Genomic DNA, 23,098 nt, shown 5'->3' with positions numbered 1-23,098 from the left:
TGGAAATCATCTCCCATATACAGAGTGGTGTCGGTGTCCGTCCTACCTCCAGTTGCTCTGCCACAGTAATCAGGGCGGCAAAGCCAGCACCGTTGTCTCGTGTCACAAATAAAAAATGACTTAGTAGGTAAAATACCAACGCCCGCATCGATATGTCTGCCTAGCCCTTTCAATCGGAGGACTATAAATTGCAGCTAACCTCGTCAAATTCACCCTCCTCCCACATACACAATTTCAGATTTATTTTCTTCCTTCAAATCCATGAACCTTTCAAAGTCCTTAAAAAAATAATCCTCCAGATTAGGGACATAGGGTAATTGATTACAAGGCCAACCGATTGTAGCACCAAATTCCTTAGGAAAAATGGTTAACTGATAGTTCCCAAAGAAAAACAGTGATTTGTAACATCCTAAAAATTAATAGCTGCATAAAGTAAATTCTAGTCCAATTGCACAAACCTTAGGGATGCCAGCACGTCAATATGTCGCCTACCCAATTCTTGCTTCTCAACATTGGTCAGCGATGACAGCCTCCCCTTAGCGTTGGTTCAAAAGCTTTAGCAAATAGTCAAAAGTTGCAGAGAAGTATTATAGAGGAAAAGTGCATAGAGAAATAGTGTTGAACTCGTAATACTAAGATAATGCACGATCCATTTATTTATAATAACATCACATCTCAATTCTAAACGGATCCGGAAAACACGTCACGCCTTAACCTGCGCCTAGCGTACGATAGCGCGCCAGACACAGTTCTAAGCCCGCGTCTAGCGCAAAGTGTGCGCCAGATGCAGCATTTTACGTCAGCCGTAAAAGTTGGGCACATCACATATTAATTTGGACCTGACATCACACGATTTTGGGCACTCCTCCAATTCGGATGAAAAATATTGTTTTATCTTTTCAAAAAAACAATTTTGGTTCATTAAAAACCCACCCGCCCAAACCCTTTTTGTTTCCCTATTATTCTTTTTTTTGGAGAAGGTCGACTACCCTCCACTTAAACTTGTTTTAAACAAAAACATATTTCAATCAAATCTGTCGCATTGAAAATATTGTAATACGTCACATTTAAGGACATGAGTCATCGCTAGCAAAATTCCGTCAACAAAAAAAAGGGTAACACCAATGAAATGACAGTTCAACAAAAACGCGCAATACATAACAATGTACGAAATATACAAAGAGTGTTGGATACAAGTACACAAGAACACAACAATGCAGAAATCTAAGAGAGGAATCCTCCGGCTCCTCGACCCGGGCCCAACTCGACTCACCCACGTGATAGTCTATCCCCAACATCTGATGTTGCATCTACAACATCTGCATTTGCTGCATCTGCATATATTGCATCCACATCGGAGAAGGCCCAGGGAACGAGTCCGGCCTGGCACCACCATAAAATCCACACTGCCCACTCCGAACTGCCCAACAAATGGACTCATCTCAGGCCTCTCAAATGTCGACTCTAAAGGAATATAGGTAGAAAGCCTAAACTGGGTCGATAGCATCACCTCGAGACGAGACCCAGTCTCATGAAAACGATGTTGCACATAATCTCACAAAACATTAGTAAAATAAGTACAACAAATAAAAATAACAATTATAGCACAGTACGTCTGTCTACTTGGCTATGCACGTCGCTGCAGCGACAAGACATGCTTATCTTTAGCTTGGTTATCCCATGCTTCAGCAAGTCAACCACTCCGATAATCTGGATGACAGTCTCCTGAGGAACCTGGCAATATACAATGGATAAGTCACTATAAACAAGATAAATAGATGAAAGTTCCTGATTTTTAATATTACCGAGCTCACATGGGTTGGGATAGCACGAACGACGTGCTGCTCTGACTCTGGGGCAACATCAATCATCTCCTCAACAACCCCAGAATCTCCAACCTATCGAATTTTAGGCGCCCATAATCTCAAACATATCAATCATCTCCTCAACAGGACAATATGGTAATCACGATCACGAAAAACGAAGTCGTGATAGCTTGCCCGAAGCCTCGCCCCTCCTGAACATCCTGAACAAGAGCATCCATGTCCATCTTAGTGACATGGGGGTCATGAGGCACTAACAATAACATCGTACCATCGTGCTGGCGTGTCACCCGCTCGCCCAGGTACCACACAGAGCTTGAATCCCCATAAAAATGAACCTTTCACGAGTCAAAAGACGAGCTCTCGGAGCCCAATCAGGCATCTCCGGAAACGAAGCCCAATGGTAAAAAGTCACCTGCAAAACAAAGAACCATTAACATTTGCTACATACATAGAATAATGAGGTGAATTCACTACGATTACCTTGTCGTCCTTGGCGTGCCGGATGGCTTACCAGACACTCTCCACAGCACCGTATCGCGTCCTCCTGCACTGTGCATAGGAGAGACTGGCAAGAAAAGAGAGGTCACGAACCCTTTTCAAGGACAATCATGGAAAATAATCGTAGAACCAGATCTATAACGAAAGATCACCTCAGTTCCAATCAAGATAGCGAAACGAAAAACAAACAATGTGTACAAACATACCTCAAGAAGTCTTCACGGACTAAATAAAGAGTCTGATCCACCATCATCCAACTACCTGCAGGCAGTGCGCAAGCAGGACACCTAGTTGTACGTCGACACCCGAGGCAAATCCTCAAGGGGGTTTAGATATCGCATCGAGACGCGCAACCCCCTATTAGTGCGTAACAGGCCGCAGATAGCCAACCATTGCAGAATGCGTACCTTCTGCTCCCCGAAGGGTAAGTCCTCTAGCCACCGATGATCGATGAGCATAGTACGCACCTAGAGGAAGAACGTTGGCAACTGGGCCGATCAAACCTCTGACTACCGCCGTGTTAAATGGTAGCGACTCGCCTATCGACACTCGGGCGCCGGTAAAGGTAAGCTCCCCATGACGTGTGTGAAAAGAGTTGGTGGTATCCCACCACCACTCCAACAAGCCTCGAACCACAAAATGGGAGGAGTGAACATCTTTTATACTCTCATAAACATCGAGAAAAGAGGCTAAACCACTCTGATAAATGAGGACAACTCGATCTCGGACCTTCCTGAGCCACTCAAAGTCAAAGGTACCAAAATGACGAGTATTACCCTCGTGCTACAAATATAAGTACGGTTAAAAAAGGTGTCTAAACTTTAAGCTAAAATAAGGTCGACATAAAAACTAATACTTACAACTCCCAAGAGCGGTCAGTGAGAAATATGGTGCTCTGGATCAATATACAACCGATCGGGAGTCGACCCCTCGGCCTTCCACACCCTCGTAGCGTTCGAAGCGTCCCTACCATTGTCCTCTCTACCCGAATCTCTCGTCGACATGCTAATCGGAATGAAAATCACAATCGAAACTAAAATTAAGGAGTTCTCGACTCTAAATTACAAGATTTCATGAGTCTGTAAATTCCAAAAAAAAAAACGCTTCAAAGTGTCACCACTCTATAAGATTCCCATAATCCATTTGATACAAATTATAGCAGAAGAACAGATACCATAGCCTAAAACATGATTTCTACCAGTAGAATCATCACACATTATGAGTTCCTTAAGCATGTTTCTAGGTTCCATACATAGAAACAACGCTAATGTTAATACTAAGATTCATGATCTAAGCATTATCATTAAAGTTCACCTAAACATGTTTCTAAGTTCCAGATTTAGAAACTACACAACATAATTCTAGATTCATGATCTAAAGAATTATCGAATTACAAATATAACAAAGAGAACTCACATGGAACGAGTATCAAACTCGTGAAGAATGAGATCTAAATAAAATTTCGCCAGAAAACTCGTCGAAGTTTGAGTGAGGTGGCGCACGTACTTGGCCCCTAAAAACACCATCCACTATTGACATTTTGGCACCAAAATCGTGAAAAAAACAAATGAAAACGACGAAAAAAAAATCAAAAAAGAGAGAGGAAGAACATCCACCTGGTGACGCTGGAAAACGGTTGGTGCAGCCAGAAAGTCCGCCGAAAAACGACCCAAAATGGGCGAACAAGTCAAACCCCAAACCCACTTGAAAACCGCTCAAAAATGCCCAAACAACTTCATAAAAGTAACAATCAAGTGAAAATAATTATTCCTCTCACTCAGATCTAAATAATCTAACAAGTTTGAAGATTTGAAATGTAAAAATGGAGTTTCGAAGCTTATGAGAGAGAGAGAAATGAAAAAGGGTGCAGAAGAGGAGAAATGACGGAGAAGAAGGGATCCCGTGTTTTTTAAGTCATTTAAGGACCTGCGCTCAGCACGCCACGTGCGTCAGGTGCACCGATAAAATGTGCGTGTGACGCACATCTGTGCACCCAGTGCAACATCCCACGCCAAGCGCACAATTGTGCATCTGGCGCACAACCCTGTACAACACACTTGGGGGATTCTTAGCTAGGTGGGGTCCACACGCTTGATTCCAAATGGTTTCAAATGTTCGTTACGCTTTCATATCGCGCGCGACAAACCAACGAACTTACATAAATAAAATTTTTAGCATGCATTTCTCGGGAAACAACCAATACTTAGAAAAATCAACGACGGAACACAAACCGTTAGGTTTGCGGACCACGTGATATCAACCACATCAATTGCCTTCGAATAGGCAGAACAATCCGCATCAACTGCCTTGCAACAGGCCGAACAATCCGCATCAATTGCCTTGGAACAAACCGAACACTCCGCACCAATTGCCCTGGAACAGGCCGAGCACTCCGCATCAATTGCCTTGGAACAAGCCCAACACTTTGCATCAATTGTCTTGGAACAGGCCAAACTAGAGGTGCCCAACGGGCCAGACCGAGCCAAACTTAACCGGGTCGGGCCGGACCAGGCCCACTGCATTAATTAAATGGGCCAGCTGGATCAGGGTCCTTTAGGCCCGGCCCAACCCATTTAATTCCTTTTGAAAAAATATGTATCCAATAAAACATAGTATAGCCTTCATATAAGATGTGAACAAGTTTATAGCAGAAGAAATAATTTTACTAGTATAGGTAGAAAGGCTCCATTAACAACTAACCCAGTCCATTCCTTAACCAATGATAAACTCTTCCCAAATTTACATATAAAAGTTTGATGTATTTATAAACTAGCAAAATAAGGGCTTAATAGTACTGGATGGGCCATTGGTTCACAAACCAAAAGTAGACATACTTAAAAGTTAATACATAAATCTTCATATTACTCTTCTAAAATACAATATAATCCATCCATTTCATAGAAGAGCTTAATGATGATACTAATTAAAACTCTTCACTTCCATTTCTTGAACTTGGATCCACCATATAGGCCAATATAATTATTGCCAAACTTAGAATTCCACCATAGAAATTTCAAGGCGTCTTTTTTCAGCTCACCAAACTCTAGCCATCAGTATGTTTGTATCTGGTACAATGACACAAAGAACTCCAAATTAGAATGACAAAAAGAGAAGAGATGAGAGGTTGAGGATGAGAAATGATCAAATAGAACAGTGATCAAAAGAGGTGAAAAAAATAAAATAAAATAAAACTATATTACCTAATCACAGGAGCTAGTTGCATAACTCTCATCATCCTCGTCTTCATTTATCGCCTCATCACAAGAGTTTGAATCATAATCCAAATCAAAAGCAGTGCCAAGCTCTTCATGACGCCAATCTTGAACACAAACTAATGCTTGAACAGTTTTGGGCTTCAAAGAGCTCCGATTAGGGGAGATTGTCTTTCCTCCGATGCTAAATGCGAACTCTGAAGCTACCGTACTAACTGGAATAGTAAGTAAATCTCGAGCCATTTTTGAGAGGTCTGGAAACCTAATTGCATTTTGTTGCCAAAATTCCAAAACATCTAAATCCAAATTCAAATGAAGGGGCTCATCTTCGAAATACACATCAAGTTGTGACTTTCCATGTTGCATCCTAGTACTTCTTGGGTTGTAATTATTATAATCATCAAGAAAATAATGGTGGGCAAATTAACTACATGGAAAAAAAAATGTCCGATAGCAAGTTGATCGATTAATTAAATAAGAAATAGGAGTTAGCAATCCATTTTGTTGGTACCATCCAAAGGAATCCAATTCAATTGTTTACTTTTTTGAATTATTCTATTTCTATTCAATTTGAAATTTCAATCCACCTATTTTCAAAATATCAAACGGATGACCAAAAATCCCGAGAAAGTCTTTTATTTGCCTATCATTATAGACAATCCTTTCTATATTATCTACGGAAATCGAACCCGAATTCTAACCTATATTTTTTTTATGGTTCGTAATTTCTATCGGATTGGGACTTAGTTTGTATTTAGTATATAGATTTGTGTCTAGCCTTTTTTTTTTACCTTTTCATGATGAAATTTCGCATATTTTCACATCTAGGATATACATATACAACATATGCCGTTGTCAAGAGTAAATTTCTAATTATTTAGTTCTTTTGATTCAAATGGGGGTAAGAAATTAGAAACTTGAAAAACAACGGTTACGCTTGGGTTGTGCCATATATATGAAAGAGTATACAATAATGATGTATTTGGCGAATCAAATACATGGTCTATTAACGAACCATTTTGATTAGTTGATAATATTAATTGAGAATTTTATGAAAGATTCCTATAAAAGGTTTCATTAAGGCTAATTTATGTCTAGTAGACCTTGTTGCTTTGTTGTAAAAATTTAAAATTGAAGTTGTAGGGAGGGACTTATGTCACCACAAACAGAGACTAAAGCAAGTGTTGGATTTAAAGCTGGTGTTAAAGATTACAAATTGACTTATTATACTCCTGAGTATGAAACCCTAGATACTGATACCTTGGCAGCATTCCGAGTATCTCCTCAACCTAGAGTTCCACCCGAAGAAGCAAGGGCTGCAGTAGCTGCCGAATCTTCTATAGGTACATGGACAACTGTATGGAGCGACGGACTTACCAGTCTTGATCGTTACAAAGGACGATGCTACCACATCGAGCCCGTTGTTGGAGAATAAAATCAATATATTTGTTATGTAGCGTATCCTTTAGTCCTTTTTGAAGAAGGTTATGTTACTAACATGCTTACTTCCATTGTGGGTAACATATTTGGGTTCAAAGCCTTGCGTGCTCTAAATTTGGAGGATTTGCGAATCCCTGTTGCTTATGTAAAAACTTTCCAAGGCCCGCCTCACGGTATCCAAGTTGAGAGAGATAAATTGAACATGTATGGTCGTCACCTATTAGGATGCACTATTAAACCTAAATTGGGGTTATCCCCTAAAAACTATGGTCGAGTATTAGTTTATGAATGTCTTCGTGATGGACTTGATTTTACCAAAGATGATGAAAACGTGAACTCCCAACCGTTTATGCATTGGAGAGACCGTTTCCTATTTTGTGCCGAAGCTCTTTATAAAGCACAAGCCGAAACAGGTGAAATCAAAGGGCATTACTTGAATGCTACCGTGGGTACATGCGAAGAAATGATAAAAAGGGCTGTATTTGCTAGAGAATTGGGAGTTCCTATCATAGTGCATGACTACTTAACAAGGGGATTTATAGAAGAATCATGGTATGCACTTCCGTGTACTAGCTAAAGCGTTACGTCTGTCTAGTGGAGATCATATTCATTCTGGTACCGTAGTAGGTAAGCTTGAAGGGGAAAGAGATATTACTTTAGGCTTTGTTGATTTACTACGTGATGATTATACTGAAAAAGACCGAAGTCGCGGTATTTATTTCACTTAATCTTGGGTTTCCACACCAGGTGTTCTACCCGTTGCTTCAGGACGTATTCATGTTTGGCATATGCCTGCGCTAACCGAGATCTTTGGGGATGATTATGTACTACAGTTTGGTGGAGGAACTTTAGGACACCCTTGGGGAAATGCACCAGCTGCTGTAGCGAATCGAGTAGCTCTAGAAGCATATGTACAATCTCGTAATGAGGGATGTAATCTTGCTACCGAGGGTAATGCAATTATTCGCGAAGCTAGCAAATGGAGTCCTGAACTAGCTGTTGCTTGTGAGGTATGGAAGGAAATCAAATTTGAATTCCCAGCAATGGATACAGTCTAGGCTAAGTAATTAATATTCGGTTGAATTTTAATTAAACTCGGCCCAATCTTTTCCTAAAAGGATTGAGCCGAATCCAATTATTCTATATATACATTGTATCTCTCTATTTAACCGCATTTTATATGTTTCGAATCTATTTACTTACGTTTGAGGGACATTTCAATCTTTTTTTAAAAAAATTACAGTGGAAAAAAAGTAGTTCTTTTTATTCAATATCTTTATGGGGTAAAGAAAGAGTGAAAAGGATTAATAAAAAATTTCCTTTATTAACCTTATTAATAATGAATAATAGGGAAAGAGCTTATTTTTTTTTCGAAAAAACCATATCTAATTGATGAAATTTTAAGAAAAATGATGCGATCTTTTATTACTATTACTGATTCTGACAATAAGAATATTTCCACATATCCTCATGAATCGGACAATACGATGTTATTTCCTTTAATTTTATTGATTCTGTTTACTTTCTTCATTGGATTTATAGGAATTCCATTCAATCAAGAAGGAATGGATTTGGATATATTAACTAAATGGTTAACTCCATCTATAAATCTTTTCGATTCTAATTCGAATACTTCTATGGACTGGTATGAATTTGGGATAAATGCCACTTTTTCAGTTAGTATAGCTTATTGGGGAATATTTATAGCTTTCTTTTTTTATAAACCCGTTTATTCATCGTTAAAAAATTTTGACTTAATTAATTCATTTAATAAAAGAGGTCAAAAGAGAATTTTTTGGGACAAAATAATAAGTATCATATATAATTGGTCTGCTAACCGCGGTTATATAGATGCTTTTTACGCAACATCTATAATTAAGGGTGTACGAGATTTGGCCGAAATAGTTTCGTTTTTTGATAGACGAATAATTGATGGAATTCCGAATGGTTTTGGTGTTACAAGTTTTTTTGTAGGGGAAGGTATCAAATATGTAGGAGGGGGCCGAATATCCTCGTATCTTTTTTGGTATTTATTTTATTTATCGATTTTTTTTATTAATATATTACATTAATATTTAGTGTAGTTTCAGGTGAAAACATTTTTTTTATTATACCACGATAGGATCCATTTAATAAAGGATCATGTGTTTTTTGCAAATATTCCTTTTTAGTTTTATCATTGCATAATCTAGTTTTTTTATCAAGTACATCTATATAAAAAAGTCCTTTGTCTAGAACTGTAATTCTATTAGCAAATTCATTGCTTAAGCTGTTTTTTTTTTGTTCATTCGTATAAATCCAATAATTGTATAGTTCATCATCATATAAGAATTTTTCTGTTGTATCCAAAGAAATCTTTCTTTGTATCATTTCCCAGAAAATTGCTAAACTGGGTGGATATGTAAAAGAAATTCTTTGTTTTCCATCATTTTGACATGTATAAAAAAAATATTGTGACATTTCATTTCTTACCGCATTTTCAAATCGATTGTTTTTTATATATCGCGTTGGACGATTCCAACGTTTATAGTCGAAAAGAAGAAAAAGAAGGGGTTTTTCAAACCAGAAGAGGTTTTTATTTTCTTCTTTAAGTCTTTCTAACTTCGAAATATCTTGATTCCCAGAATAAGAAGTTGGGCTATTTTTATAGCATGCTTCTTTTAAGTCCAAGAGGATCTTTTCCGTTTCATCGATTTTGATTTTGTCCGGATCCTCCTTTTCTTCCGAAAAAAGGGAAGGAGAAGGATCTTCTTCGGTGAATCCCTCTTCTTCCTGTTTAGTCTCCTTCGTTTTTAGGGTTGCATTCTGCCTAAATAGTAGACACAGGTAATAAAGAAGAGAATACTAAAGATTCGAGCCATATAATTTCTCAAGTTTGCCACAAGGTACTTATTAGATCTAATAGAATGATTTTGCTGTATCCAGACTAATACCAATCCAACCCAACCCATTTCATGAATAAAATGTGACCAATTAACCAACCAACAAAACTACTTGTTACAAATAACATCTTGTTGTTGCATCGAAACATATAAATGTTGACTAATCTGGCTAACATTGAACTTGGTAAAATGAAATAGTTGAATAATTGAAAAATGAGATTATTCAGGAATACACATTGAATGTTGAGATTACGCATTGAATTTATGCTAGTAGATCCATAATCAAAAAAGTGTTTGTGATTGTTCTAGAAGAAATAAAACAAAAGATAGGGTAGAGCTAGGACAGTTATTGTATGAGGTCTACCCAATGCTAGATGCAGAGGCGTATAATAGATCGATATGAACATCATGAGCTGTCCCATAATAAAACCAGTTGTTGCTGATACCTTCTTCTCGGTTCCTTCTTCTCCTTCTTCCATAACCTGAGCTCGGAGAAGGAAGAGATAAGAGGGCCCCATGGAGAATGTGGTCAGAAATCCATAATAGAGTCCGACCACAACGACCGAATTGATTATCTTCATGCATAAGAATACTAGATTACCTCGTAGAAAAGATTGAAAAATCATCACAAATCTCCCTTTTTCTTTTGTATTGCAATTTCTAGATTATTATATGATGATTTTTTAACTTTCCATATATAGAAATATAAAGAGATAGACTAGAAACAACATCTCTTATGTCGATGACACCAAAGGGATATTAAATGAATGGAATTGGGATATGGATGGAATATAATGAAATAGAGCCACTTTGAGGTTCCCTATGAAATGAGGCATGGAAGGGAGCCACTACGAAGAAGTTCCGGGAGTTACGAAGGAAGCTTCGAGCTCATATTGGTCATGGGTTGAGAACGGGAATTGAACTCTATGAGATCGAGTCTCCTGTTGTTCCTCAGTAGCTCAGTGGTAGAGCGGTCGGCTGTTAACTGATTGGTCGTAGGTTCGAATCCTACTTGGGGAGATTGGATTCATTCTTCATTCTTTAATTCAGAATGAAATGAAGGGGCTCGCTTTGACCGTTATGAGTAGGTAAGTGGGTGACCCCTTCCCTGTATCTTTTATATATTTTTCCTGTAGTAATTTTAGGTACTATTGCGTGTAACGTAGGCTTAGCGGTTAGAACCATCAATGATTGGTGAGCCGGCGGATCCGTTTGTAACTCTGGAAATATTACCTGAATGGTATTTTTTTCCTGTATTTCAAATACTTCGTACGGTACCAAATAAAATATTATGGCGTTCTTTTAATGATTTCAGTCCCTGCGGGATTATTAACAGTTCCTTTTTTAGAGAATGTTAATAAATTCCAAAATCCATTTCGTCGTCTAGTAGCTACAACTGTCTTTTTGGTTGGTACCGTAGTGGCCCTTTGGTTAGGTATTGGAGCAACATTCCCATTGATAAATCCCTAACTTTAGGTCTTTTTTAAATTGATTCAATTATGAAATAACATGACGTGTGTATCTAGGGAATAGTCGCTTCAAAGTGAATTTTCCCTAGATACATCTATTCAATTAAATTATTTTCATCTTTTATTTTTAAAATCAATTACAAAATGCTTTTCTAAAGTGCCAAATATTTGTTTTACGTCTTCTATGCGAAAATGCTCCATTTTAATAAGATCTTCTTGACTGTTATTCAAAAGGTCCAATAATGTGTGTATATTGGATTTTTTGAGGCAATTGTAGATCCTAGGTGGAAATTCTAATTGGTCAATAAAAATAGATTTCAATGCTATTTTTTTTTTGTTTTTCCTTAGTTCAGCCAATTTCTTGTGAAAGGTAAAAAGGGGTAAAGAAACTTTGTGTTGATTGTCCTCTAAATGTAAGTTTTCTTCTTCTGCATGTAGAAAAGGAATAAATAAATCAATTAAATTCCGGGAGGCTTCATAAAGTGCTTCTTTCGGACTTAAACTGCCATTTGTCCATATTTCGAGAAAAAAGTATCTCTTGTTTTTCATTCCCATTTCCATAAGAATGAATACTATGATTCACGTTTCGAACAGGCATGAATAAAGCATCTATAGGATAACTTCCGTCTTGAAAGTTATTTGGCGCTTTTATATGATATCCGCGATTTCTCTCGAGTTGTAATCCAATACACAAATCAATTGGTTCCGTCAAGCTAGCTATATGTTTGATTGTCAACTATTTCTACATAAGGTGGCAAGATGATATCTTGAGCAGTTACACACCGGGGCCCCTAACGAAAATAGAGCCTCACAAGTTCCATATAGATTACTTTTCAATACTATTTTCTTTCAAATTCATTAAAATTTCGTGTACTGATTCTTGAATACCTAATATGGTCGAGTATTCGTGTGGGATTTTCTCAGATTTTGCACGTGTGATACATGTTCCTTCTATTTCTCCAAGCAACGCTCTTCGCATCGCAATGCCTATTGTATCACCTTGACCTTTCATAAGTGGAGAGAGAATAAAGCGCCCATAATAAAGGCATTTACTATCTGTTCTTGATTCAACACACTTCCACTGAAGTGTCCGAGTAGATACTCTTATTTTCTCTCGAACCATAGTAATATTTTACAAAATTGATCATATCTTTGAATCATTTATTTCTCTTGAAATCTCTTCAATTCTTATTTCTACCCGCGTCTTTTTTTAGGAGGTCTGCAGCCATTATGTGGCATAGGGGTTACGTCTCGTACGAAACTTAATAGTATACCACTTCTACGAATAGCCCGTAATGCTGCATCCCTTCCGAGACCAGGACCTTTTATCATGACTTCTGCTCGTTGCATACCTTGCTCCACCACTGTACGAATAGCATTTCCCGGGCGGTTTGAGCCGCAAATGGTGTCCCTCTTTTTGTACCCCTGAATCCACAAGTACCGGCAGAAGCCCAAGAAACCACTCGACCTCTTACATCTGTAACAGTCACAATGGTATTATTGAAACTTGCTTGGACATGAATAACACCCTTTGGTATTTTACGTGCACTTTTACGCAACTAATACGTCCATTTCTACGTGAACCAATTTTTGGTATAGGTTTTGCCATATTTTATTATCTCATAAATATGAGTCAAAGATCTATGGATATATCCATTTCATGTCAAAAAAAGCCTTCCTTTTTTTCATTCAATTCAATTTTAGCACTTCTTTTCTTTTAGAAAATTCTTTTTAGTTTTTCGTATAGTAGGATGATTATCCTTGTCGTTGTTTATGTTTTGGGTTAGAACAAATTACTATAATTCGTCCCCGTCTGCGGATCAGTCGACATTTTTCACAAATTTTACGAACGGAAGCCCTTATTTTCATATTTGTTATTCCTTGTTTTAATTTTTAATTTATTTATTGGAAGAAAATAAGTTTCTTGATATTTTGAATCTCGAATTGTATTCATGGAGAAAGGAGTGTTGAAGTTGAAAAACTGCCTAATCGTTCGAATCCTTGTTGCGGAGTCTATAAATTATACGACCTCTGGTTGAATCATAACGGCTTACTTCAATCTTAACTCTATCTCCCGGCAGGATTCGTATAGAACTACGTCGTATCCTTCCTGAAACATAACCTAGAATCAGATCTTCATTATCTAAACGAACCCAGAACATACCATTAGGAAGTGATTCAGTAATTAAACCTTCATGAATCCATTTTTGTTCTTTCATTCGAGGCAAAACCCCCTTAAAGTATCAACTAATAGAGGAGTGATATTAGACAAGCCGTCCTTTCTCTTTTTTTGTTCACAACTAGGAAATTTTGGATCCAACTCGGATATTATAGGATTACCATATATAACATAAAATTTCTCCGCCAATTCCTTCTAGTCGAGCCTCCCGATCCGTCATTATACCTCGAGAGGTAGAAAGAATTGCAATCCCCATTCCACCTAAAATTCTAGGAATTCGTTGATAGTTAGAATAGATTCGTAGACCAGGTCGACTGACCCTTTTTAAATGGAAAGTATTTCTATACGGACCTTTCTTAGTTCTTCTATGTCGTAGAGTTAAAACCAAAAAATATTGGTTTTTTTCTTGATGTTTTCTCGCATTTTCGATAAAGCCTTCTCGTAAAAGTATTTTAACAATGTTTTCGGTGATGTTAGTAGATATTATTCGAACCGTTCCTTTTCTATTCATGTCAGCATTTCGTATAGAGGTTATTATATCAGCAATAGTGTCCTTACCCATGATGAACTAAAATACGTGGTGTCCCAAAAATTTGATATAATCAACATGTCTTTTTATTAGTTTATTATTAATTAATAATAAAAAAGGAAAGGATATACGTGATACACAATCTACTATTTCATTCAAATACCCAGTTTCTCATCTTATAATACTTCAGGAGCTAATGAAACTATTTTACTAAAGTTTTGTCTCAATTCCCTGGCAATCGCACCAAAAATTCGAGTTCCTTTGGGATTTCCTTCTTGATCAATGATAACTGCAGCATTGTCATCATATCGTATTATCATACCGTTGTTGCGTTTGAGTTCTTTACAGGTACGTACAATTACAGCTCTGATCACTTCGGATCTTTCTAAGGGCGTATTGGGTATTGCTTCTTTGATCACACAACAATAACGTCACCAATACGAGCATATCGGCGATTACTAGCTCCTATGATTCGAATACACATCAATTCTCGAGCCCGCTGTTGTCTGCTACATTCAAATGGGTCTGAGGTTGAATCATATTTTGTTTTTATCTGTTCTTTCAATGCACAAATAAATGCAAAGGGTGAAAAAGAAAAAGAAATATTTTTGTCCAAAAAAACTTCCATTTGTTTTTATCCAAAAGATCCATTTCCTTTAGTTCTACATTCTTATCCTGAAATAATGAATTGAGTTCTTATAGGCATTTTCGATGCCGCTATTGCGATAGCCCTTCGGGCTATATTTTCGGCTACTCCGCTTATTTCATAAAGTATTCTACCTGGTTTGACAACAGCTACCCAATATTCGGGAGATCCTTTCCCCGAACCCATACGGGTTTCCGCGGGTCTTACTGTAACTGGTTTGTCGGGAAATATACGTACCCATATTTTTCCACCGCGACGTGCATTTCGTGTCATTGCCTGTCGCCCTGCTTCTATTTGTCTAGACGTGATCCAAGCGGGTTCAAGTGCCTGAAGAGCATATCTTCCGAAACAAATACGATTTCCTCGATAAGACATTCCCTTCATTCTTCCTCTATGTTGTTTACGAAATTTAGTTCTTTTGGGGTTATAGTTGATGGTTATTTTGTAATTCCATCTCTACTACAGAAGCGACGTGAGAGTTTCTTCTCATCCGGCTCCTCGCGCATGACGAAATTTAATTTCTTATTTTTCATTTTCTTTATTATAAGAATTATGTTTTCATTTTGGATTGCTAAAATATGACGAATTCAATAAAAAGAAAAAAAGGAATTCTCGCGGGCGAATATTTACTCTTTCAATATCTATTTCAGCTGTAGAGTTAGCTTCTCATTTTTCAGAATATATGAATTGGTCTCTGGTTCGTTCCGCCATCCTTCCCGATGAATCATCAGGATTCATTTTGAATTGAATCTTATGTATTCACGGGTTCCATCGTTCCCATCGCTTCTTCATTAATGGTTAGGTCTGAATTCTATAACGGAGCTCTTAATGAAATTTGTTCTTGAGCCAACCCTCTTAGTCGTTATTGGCAAGAAGCTCTTTTTTTTTTCTATGAACAGATTTATATCATATAATTATGTGTGAATCTGTATTGATGCTTTATTACATTTTATTTTCTGAGATGTTTCAATGACCTTACATATTGGAATCGTATATCTTTTCTATTCTATTCATTTTTTTTCTTTCTCTCAACTTTCCATTTATCCGTATCCTTTTTTATTTTAATTTTGTTTTGTTTGACAATAAATATAATTAATTTTAATTTTTTATGCCAAACAAAAATAGAGTTGCTACAATGATAGGACTAAAATAGCTTATCTTGACTGCTTCTTCGGATCCAGATAATGTGATGCGATGAGTTGGTTATTAGTTCTATAGTTATTAGTTTATACTTCGTATTATGTGTTCTTTCTTTTTGTTTAGTTTTAATTTTAACAAAAACCAACGAGTCACACACTAAGCATGGCAATTTTATTAAAAGGTCAATCGAATTTTTATTAAACCTTATGGGATTAAAAATTAGAATTCATTGGGTTGAAAAAAGAATGAAAAAGGTTGTCATTTTTTGTTCCATCGTTAAATCGAAACAGAAAGACAAGTCAAGTAAAGGCTTATTATTCCTCGTCTATAAATATCCAAATTTTAATATCCAATACCCCATAGATAGTTCGAACCGTATAGGCACAATAATCAATTTTCGCGCGAATGGTTTGTAGGGGAACCCTACCCTCTCTTATCCATTCGATACGTGCAATTTCTTTTTCATCGATACGGCCTGCAATTTGGATTTGAATTCCTTTTGTATCAGCTTGTTCGGTTAATTCGATAGCTTTTTTCATTGCTTTTCGAAATGATACCCTACTCTTTAGTTGTCCGGCTATAAATTCGGCAAGAATAGTAGGGTGCCCATAAGGTTTTGCAATTCTTGTAATAGCAATGTTGAGTTTTCGGTTCACACAATTCAATTCTTTTTGTACATAGAAATGGATCCTTCTTAATTTTTTTTTAATATTAAAAAAAAAATTACCATTTTTTCACATTGATATCTTAAAGAAATATATGGAAATAATTTGCGTCCAATAGGATTTGAACCTATACCAAAGGTTTAGAAGACCTATGTCCTATCCGTTAGACTATGGACGCTTTTCATTCCGATTTTTTAGCATTTTGTACTTCTTTTTTGCTTCGAAAAAAGAATCCGATTGTATGGAATGTGAGATGAGAGAATTTTTTTGAATTGCGTATTCAACTCAATGATGCAGTAATTAATACATAATAGAGCGGGTAACGGGAATCGAACCTGCATCGTTAGCTTGGAAGGCTAGGGGTTATAGTCGACGTTCATTTTTTCTTTTTTTAACGTCTCTAATTCAAAACCGAACATGAAACTTTGGTTTCATTCGGATCCTTTATGGAAAATGGAAGAATTCCCAGATCCTAATCTAAGGTGGGAACGAAATTACAAAAGACAATTTAATCCATAACATCTATGTCAGCTTTTTGCATGAATGCATTCAATTCAAAACAACTTACTATCTAGATGATGCCTCTAGAAGAGGTGATTCTAACAATCTTTCTAGTTACTTCGTTCTCTATTTCTATTTGAGAGAATTGTAAGGAAAAGTATTTTGTTTCCATCGAGCTAAAACAAACAAAAAATATGTTGAATGAAGCCTCTAGTAAACTAAAGTCATCATTTAATAGGTTGTTTTTGCTTCTCTCTATAAAAAAAATAGAAGATTTATTTACGATTAGAAACATTTTTTTTCTATCTTCATCCATGGATCTCTTACTTATACTCATTCAATTGGAGGTATTGATCCAATTCAATAAAATTTTATGTTTAGTAATTTCATAACCCAAAATTGAAACTTGTAATTGAGTTTTGGATACAAATCACGAGAATGTATAATTTTTCTCAAATTTTTCATTGAGAGGGAAAGGATTAATTCCTTTTAAGAAATAAAGTTTTTGATCGGAATAGTAATCAAACCGGTAGACCCCTTAACTATTAAAGGGTTAATAAAACGAATCACACTTTTACCATTAAATTATACCCGCTACAGTTGGATCATTGTACCGAAATAGAACTTTTGTCGAACACTCCAATTGGACGTAATCAAGACAGGATTAGAAAAGTATCGTGAAATTTAGAGTATTGGCGTTTTTTGTAAGAGGATTTAATGATATTATGAAAAAGAGTTAAATAACTAAAACAACCATTTGTTTTTTTTATCATTATAACTCTTTATTCTATGAATCCATTATAAAAATAAAATAAATCATTCTTTTTATTCTATGAATCCATTAAAACAAAAAAGGCCTGGCGAGGTACTGATCAGGCCAGGCCGTGGGAATAAAAAAAGACCCTTTCGGGCGACGAAGTATTTCTTTTTCTCTTTTCTTTTTTTCTAGTAATATTCAGTCTTTTTTTTTATATTCTATTATTCTATATTAATATTCTTAATTATATTAAAATAGTAAATAATATCTATATATTTGAAATTGAATCTTTTATTGAATCCTTCCAATCTTTCTTACTTTATCGAACTGATTGGAATTTCAAATAAAACTTGTACTTAATGTTGTATTACACAATACAACTTGTATATTTTGTATATATATACTATTGTTATATAGACTTCTAATTCAATTTTAGTCTAATTAATTCGAGTTTATTGCATATTTTTCAATTTTAAAATTTTTCTAAATTATTTATTTAATATTTTACTATTCCTATTTTCTTTTCAACGGGGAGAGATGGCTGAGTGGACGAAAGCGTCGGATTGCTAATCCGTTGTACGAGTCATTCGTACCGAGGGTTCGAATCCCTCTCTTTCCGTTTCCATTGATAACTGAATCTTAGTATTTGATTTCTCTTTTGAATTTATTAAATCTTTTTTCATCCATTTTTTTTTTTCAAATTAGATATAGACGAAATATAGTTTCTAATTCGAACTAATTAGAATGATATTCTAGATTTGTAATTATATCTTAGTTATATTTTGAAAAAAAAAAGAGATGAAAAATAAAGCTAAAGAACTCTTTTTTATTCTTCGCGTCCAGGATTACGTCCTGGATCATTCGATAGGAATCCGAAAATGAAGAGAGAAACAAAGAATATTACTACTATGTAAACAAAAGGTTTGAGAGTAAGCATTACACAATCTCCAAGATAAATTTTTTTTTTTTGGAAAAAAAGCGAATAGATTCTCTATTTTTATACCACATATCCTCTAATAATTTGAATTTGATTTGACACCTAAAATCGAAATAGTTTTTCAAAATTGAAAACAAATTTAATTGGAATAAAAAGGAATAACAAATGAAGTTATTATTATCTTACTTATCAATAACTTTATTATACCCACTTATTGATATTATGGAGGATCAAAATACGGTTTTTTTCATTTACGAAAAATAGTTATAATTGGAAAACGAGGCGATATGGATTGTGTTGTTTCAAAATTAGAATGTTTTAATCAAGGGTTCATACTGTAAGACTTGCCTGATTTTATCAATTATTTAGTATTAGAATATTAGAATCATTTTAATCGAAAAAATCATTCATTTTTCTAGGACAAGATGAAAGATCTCATCGAAAACTTACAGCATCTTACCAAACAAAGGCTAAGAGAAAAAAGAATAGAGATATGACTGGCATAACATCTACGATTGGACTCAAAAAAGCATAGGCCTCAGGTAATTTGGCGAAGAAAAACTACTCGAATAAAGGGCAAAATTAATACAGATTAAACTAAAGATATTAAGCATAACATTCACTTTTTTTTATTGCATTTTGATTGAGTTATTCATGGAAAAAAAATGGAGAAAACAATCCTTCTTTTTTTTTTTTTTTGAACTTACTCAATAAAAAAACCTTCTACTCTCGATTGAGAATAGAAGAAATTCTACTTTCATACAATATCTTAATGGAATTCTATGGAATGATAAATAAATTCATTTGAATTCTATACTTATACGTGTCAAAATACTAACAACAGAATCGAATTGATTTTTTAGCCAGTTGGGCTGGAATTGACGAACAATCAATAACAATATTAGTGTTTATTAGTGTAGAATCGAAATCGAAGTGGGGCGTGGCCAAGTGGTAAGGCATCGGGTTTTGGTCCCGCTATTCGGAGGTTCGAATCCTTCCGTCCCAGAGCATATGTAATTTAAAATTGTATTTTTCTGTTTCTAAAGTTGAATATTGGATAGAATTTGATTCTTTCTGCTAATGATTTTAACCAAAAGGAATCTTCTCTTTTTTTTTTCACATTTCCTCAAATAAAGGAGGATACGTGTTCAAATGACACGTGGATACAAGTAAATCTGTTGGAGATTTAGGCAAGATGGGGTTATAGATTTCACTTTTTTCGGAATTCAAATAAAGTGTTCTGTTAATCATATATACATCCCCTATATATTCATCTATAATATAGAATAATATAGAAAGAAGTTATTTTTTTATTCATCCCGAAAAAAAATTGGATTTTTCCAATCTATTATTAAATTTCGATTTTTTTATTGATTCTTCATTTATTATTATTCAATTAATGGTTGAGCTCAAAAAGAAACATGGATTTAAATTTCTTAGGGATGTCACCTTTATTGTAAATTGTAAAAAAATTAACATTACATTACTAATAATAACTTAAGAGATATTCCATTTCCATGTATTGATTGTCCTGATTGAACCACTGACTATTCATGATTCCATAATTGAATCAACCCCATACTGGTTCCAAATTTGAGGAATGTTATGGTAAAACTTCGTTTGAAACGATTGACCTGTAATACAAAACACAAAGGTGTAACCTTTCGCTCAATACTAAAATCGATAACTTAAGCATAGTATCCGAGGTTGCATCAATCTGAGATACACGACAGAAGGAATTGTTCTATTTCTAAACTTCACCTTCAACAAGTGTAGGTTTATTTATATAATATGTAATATGGAAATGGAATAAGAATATTTTTTCTTTCTATCCCGAATCGTGTGCCTTTCTCATAAAACTAGGAGCAGTAAAAGGAAACTAAATAATAAAAAAATAATATCACACCATCTCTGTAATAAGTAAATGCCTCTTTTTCTCCTGAAGTTGTCGGAATTATTCGTAATAAGATATTGGCCACGATTGAAAAGGTCTTATCAATAAAATTTCCATTTATCCGCGATCTAGGCATAGGTATCAATCCATTCTAAAATTCTTCTCATTACCCCTTGTGGGAAAACGATTACACAAACAAAGGATTTGTACAGTACGAAATAACATAAAAACAGATTCATTTACAAACCAAAAACTTTCAATAAAGAGCCAAATTTTCTACTACTACTTATACTGCTATTTATCCCAATTATTGCAAATACCCAAACAAATTGCTCCTTTTTAAGAATCAATAAGAAATAGTGGAATCCCATTCGAATGCATACAAATGAAATGTAGTAGTATAGGAGCTATTCCGATTTCATCGAAGCGTAAGAATCAAGGAATTTTTGATCTAAAAAGAAAAGGGAAAAATAATCGAATAATCATTTATCGAAATATCAAATTAAGGGATAGGAACATTATCTTTCCAAATATGAGTCAATATATTTTTTATCCTTTCACAAGGAAAAACTTTGTTTTTAATTATGTTGAACCCTAGTTTTGATAATGACAAAGAAACAAAGGAACAAACTAAGTAGTGAACTAATGAATTATTTAAGTGTATGGTGTCTAAGGTATCAATGCAAGGAACTGGGAGAATACGAAGTCAATGAAGAAGTCAAGAGAGGATTTCAAAGGCTAAGTAAAGAAGTTTCTATGTTGATACTGGAGCAAGCATTGGATCAAGAATAATAGAAGCTAGGCGTTTTATTTTCTAGTTCCAATGTAAAGGAACAAAGAAAGAATGGTAAGGAACTGTGGCAAAATATTTGAGAATGAAGCGTTTGTTCCTTTGTAAGGAAAAAAAACTCAGTGACACTTAGCAAATATGTTAAAGGAACTGAACTAATATAAGGAACTAGACTTAGGCGTGTACTTAGTATAACGATTAAAAGATAATGGAGTAAGTCATGCCTAGATTATGGAAATTAGTTATTTCTAATTTCAAATGATAACATCAGTTTTAAAAAGAAAATCTGTTTTGGAAAAGATTTTATTTTTCGGAAAATAAGAAAATAAATATCCGGTTGTTAGAAAGATTTTATTTCAAAGATATTATTTTCTTAAAGATTAGAAATTCAGATTTAAAGATAAAAAGAGTTTATAAAAACTGATTTTCAGATAATGCTCAAGGAACTCCTATTATTTAGGAGTAATGGCTGCAATTTATCCACGTTCATTGTTAGTTCATGAGATCATGGGACATGATGTAAAACGTGTTCCTTAGGGGAAGGAACATCATGGGTAAATGGATTAAAACGTGTACTCTAACATTAATCCCACGTTCTTCATGATTAACACTATAAATATAGAAGTCTAGATAAGTTCCAAATTGTGTCTGACTAAGTAATTAAGTGAGTTTAACTTATTAAGTGTCAGTGCCTTCATTCTCTCATAATAGCCATTTGTTCTTTGCCTTCTTACTCTAATTCCACTAAGCTTATTTCGATCAATTGTATTTTGGTTTTTGGGGTAAGGAACTTTGAGTGAAGTTCTGTAAGAGAAAGGCTTTGAGTGAAGCTTGTATGTGTGAGAAAACTTCGAGTGAAGTTGAGAGGAACTGCTGTTAAGGAACAGTGGTTCAGGAACTTGAGTTTAGGAACTCAAGGTAGGGCTCGAGTTAGAATTAGGTTGTAACAGAGTTGTTTGGCCTAATTAGTGAAAGTGTTGAGTTTAAAATCCCTAGTGGTCGAGGTTGTTTCTTCTTGTTGGCCCAAGAAGTTTTTCCTCGTAAAAATCCCTTGTGTTCCTTTAGCTTGTTTATTCGTTTAAGTTTTAATTTCCGCAAAAAGTTACGTTTATTTCTACACCTACAATTCACCCCCCTCTTGTAGTGTTCCTAGGGAAATAAGAATTGGTATCAGAGCCAAAACTCACGTAAGATAGGAAACCCTATTGAGGAAAAGATCCAAGGAACAATGAATACCACCGAGAAACTTGAAGAAGGTTATTCCACTCAAAGGCCTCCTATGTTCAATGGGAAGTACTACAACTATTGGAAGAACCGCATGGAGATATTCATCAAGGCTGAAAACTATCAGGTATGGAGAGTCATTGAAGTTGGTGATTTCGAAGTCACAACTACAAATGACAAAAATGAGGTAACTCTTAAACCCCTCTCTGATTATGACAAATCTGATTTTGAAAAAATGGAAGTAAATGCCATGGCTATTAAATTATTGCATTGTGGACTTGGACCCATGAACATAATAGGATCATGGGATGCAAATCCGCAAAGCAAATATGGGATTTACTAGAAGTAACCCACGAAGGAACTAATGAAGTTAAAAGATCGAAAATTGATTTACTTATGAATCAATATGAACTTTCTGCATGAAATCCAAAGAAGCATCCGAACATGTTTACTCGTTTTACTAACATTATAAATGAGTTGGCTTCTCTTGGAAAGTTCATTTCATCTGA

General features: G+C 35.2%; 3 non-coding genes and 4 pseudogenes across 3 annotated transcripts; 3 read left to right on the top strand and 4 right to left on the bottom strand.

Annotated features, from left to right (window-relative positions):
• Positions 1–6,487: 6,487 nt before the first annotated feature.
• LOC125497510 (ribulose bisphosphate carboxylase large chain-like) lies at positions 6,488–8,073 on the top strand (annotated as a pseudogene).
• A 1,709-nt stretch (positions 8,074–9,782) lies between these two features.
• LOC125497511 (protein TIC 214-like) lies at positions 9,783–10,533 on the bottom strand (annotated as a pseudogene).
• A 273-nt stretch (positions 10,534–10,806) lies between these two features.
• TRNAN-GUU (transfer RNA asparagine (anticodon GUU)) lies at positions 10,807–10,878 on the top strand. The gene has a single exon. It is a non-coding gene; the product is annotated as a tRNA-Asn (tRNA).
• A 444-nt stretch (positions 10,879–11,322) lies between these two features.
• On the bottom strand, positions 11,323–12,992 carry LOC130591600 (DNA-directed RNA polymerase subunit alpha-like; annotated as a pseudogene).
• The window catches only part of LOC125497512 (ATP synthase subunit alpha, chloroplastic-like), a 76,558-nt pseudogene continuing 65,981 nt past the window's right edge, over positions 12,522–23,098 (bottom strand).
• TRNAR-UCU (transfer RNA arginine (anticodon UCU)) lies at positions 16,593–16,664 on the bottom strand. The gene has a single exon. It is a non-coding gene; the product is annotated as a tRNA-Arg (tRNA).
• TRNAS-GCU (transfer RNA serine (anticodon GCU)) lies at positions 18,276–18,363 on the top strand. Its single transcript has one exon. It is a non-coding gene; the product is annotated as a tRNA-Ser (tRNA).

The sequence above is a fragment of the Beta vulgaris genome, chromosome 5, assembly GCF_026745355.1.
Source record: "Beta vulgaris subsp. vulgaris cultivar EL10 chromosome 5, EL10.2, whole genome shotgun sequence".
NCBI classification, from domain to species: domain Eukaryota; kingdom Viridiplantae; phylum Streptophyta; class Magnoliopsida; order Caryophyllales; family Amaranthaceae; genus Beta; species Beta vulgaris.
The sequence above is the reverse complement of the archived record's forward strand: the minus strand, read 5'-3'. Positions and strand labels throughout refer to the sequence as shown.